The 2500-nt window shown below is 60.0% G+C and overlaps 1 pseudogene; it reads left to right on the top strand.

Annotated features, from left to right (window-relative positions):
• Positions 1 to 2500, top strand: part of LOC126436069 (large subunit ribosomal RNA) — a 7964-nt pseudogene that overhangs the window by 1203 nt on the left and 4261 nt on the right.

The following is a 2500-nucleotide window of genomic DNA, read 5'->3' on the forward strand; positions in this document are numbered from 1 at the left end:
CTGACGTGCAAATCGATCGTCGGAGCTGGGTATAGGGGCGAAAGACTAATCGAACCATCTAGTAGCTGGTTCCCTCCGAAGTTTCCCTCAGGATAGCTGGTGCTCGTACGAGTCTCATCCGGTAAAGCGAATGATTAGAGGCCTTGGGGCCGAAACGACCTCAACCTATTCTCAAACTTTAAATGGGTGAGATCTCCGGCTTGCTTGATATGCTGAAGCCGCGAGCAAACGACTCGGATCGGAGTGCCAAGTGGGCCACTTTTGGTAAGCAGAACTGGCGCTGTGGGATGAACCAAACGCCGAGTTAAGGCGCCCGAATCGACGCTCATGGGAAACCATGAAAGGCGTTGGTTGCTTAAGACAGCAGGACGGTGGCCATGGAAGTCGGAATCCGCTAAGGAGTGTGTAACAACTCACCTGCCGAAGCAACTAGCCCTGAAAATGGATGGCGCTGAAGCGTCGTGCCTATACTCGGCCGTCAGTCTGGCAGTCATGGCCGGTCCTTGCGGCCGGCCGCGAAGCCCTGACGAGTAGGAGGGTCGCGGCGGTGGGCGCAGAAGGGTCTGGGCGTGAGCCTGCCTGGAGCCGCCGTCGGTGCAGATCTTGGTGGTAGTAGCAAATACTCCAGCGAGGCCCTGGAGGGCTGACGCGGAGAAGGGTTTCGTGTGAACAGCCGTTGCACACGAGTCAGTCGATCCTAAGCCCTAGGAGAAATCCGATGTTGATGGGGGCCGTCATAGCATGATGCACTTTGTGCTGGCCCCCGTTGGGCGAAAGGGAATCCGGTTCCTATTCCGGAACCCGGCAGCGGAACCGATACAAGTCGGGCCCCTCTTTTAGAGATGCTCGTCGGGGTAACCCAAAAGGACCCGGAGACGCCGTCGGGAGATCGGGGAAGAGTTTTCTTTTCTGCATGAGCGTTCGAGTTCCCTGGAATCCTCTAGCAGGGAGATAGGGTTTGGAACGCGAAGAGCACCGCAGTTGCGGCGGTGTCCCGATCTTCCCCTCGGACCTTGAAAATCCGGGAGAGGGCCACGTGGAGGTGTCGCGCCGGTTCGTACCCATATCCGCAGCAGGTCTCCAAGGTGAAGAGCCTCTAGTCGATAGAATAATGTAGGTAAGGGAAGTCGGCAAATTGGATCCGTAACTTCGGGATAAGGATTGGCTCTGAGGATCGGGGCGTGTCGGGCTTGGTCGGGAAGTGGGTCAGCGCTAACGTGCCGGGCCTGGGCGAGGTGAGTGCCGTAGGGGTGCCGGTAAGTGCGGGCGTTTAGCGCGGGCGTGGTCTGCTCTCGCCGTTGGTCGGCCTCGTGCTGGCCGGCGGTGCAGGATGCGCGCGCCTGCGCGGCGTTCGCGCCCCGGTGCTTCAACCTGCGTGCAGGATCCGAGCTCGGTCCCGTGCCTTGGCCTCCCACGGATCTTCCTTGCTGCGAGGCCGCGTCCGCCTTAGCGTGCTCCTCCGGGGGCGCGCGGGTGCGCGGATTCTCTTCGGCCGCCATTCAACGATCAACTCAGAACTGGCACGGACTGGGGGAATCCGACTGTCTAATTAAAACAAAGCATTGCGATGGCCCTAGCGGGTGTTGACGCAATGTGATTTCTGCCCAGTGCTCTGAATGTCAACGTGAAGAAATTCAAGCAAGCGCGGGTAAACGGCGGGAGTAACTATGACTCTCTTAAGGTGGCCAAGTGGCGGCGGTGTGGCTGCATCCGGACTTGGCTTTTCGAAGTGCGGTCTTGATGTAGTCGTGCTGCTGCTGCGAGGTGCCTTCCTTGGGTTATAGTTACAGGGAGAGTGATGCGCAATACATGGGCCTAGCCCTCTTAGCCTCTCCTCTCCTGCGGTCTTCTCCCCTTCTCGTGGGCCCGCTGATTTTTGCAGAGTGGAAGACCGCACCAGGGGCTTGGGGGGGTTACCAGCCCCCCCTCGCATTATCCCTTTATAGTTGGGGGCAGCCGACAAGAAACAAGAGATGGTGGCCCTTCCGCTGAAGGTGCCACCCCAGCTACCCCAGCACCTATCCGGCCAACCGGCCGTAACGAAAATGCGATAGTTTGTGTAGCTCCCTTTGCTTGCAGTGAGTGCCACCGCACTTTTACCACGAAGAACGGTCTCGGGGTCCATCGCCGCCGCCAACACCCTGCGGCCGCCAACGCTGAGATCGTGACGGAGAGGCATCGCGCGAGGTGGACGGAGGAAGAAGTCCTGTCGCTCGCCAAGGCAGAGGCCGAACTGTTCCTGGAGAGGGACGCCCGGTTCTTCTTTGTAAATCAAGAACTTACCAGGATGTTCCCCGACCGAACGCTGGAGGCAATCAAGTGCCGACGGCGGCAAGCTGCCCACAAGCAGCTTGTCCGCCAATTCATGGAGGCACTTGAGATCGGTCGGGGTGAAGAGCCGGCGTCCCGCCGTGGAGCAGCGAGCTCGCTGCCTGACGCGGGCGAGGCCGCTGCGCCGCCCGTCGACGCAGCCGAGGACTTCGCGGCCGACACCACCGGG

This window comes from Schistocerca serialis, unplaced genomic scaffold (assembly GCF_023864345.2).
Source record: "Schistocerca serialis cubense isolate TAMUIC-IGC-003099 unplaced genomic scaffold, iqSchSeri2.2 HiC_scaffold_1226, whole genome shotgun sequence".
Lineage (NCBI taxonomy): Eukaryota > Metazoa > Arthropoda > Insecta > Orthoptera > Acrididae > Schistocerca > Schistocerca serialis.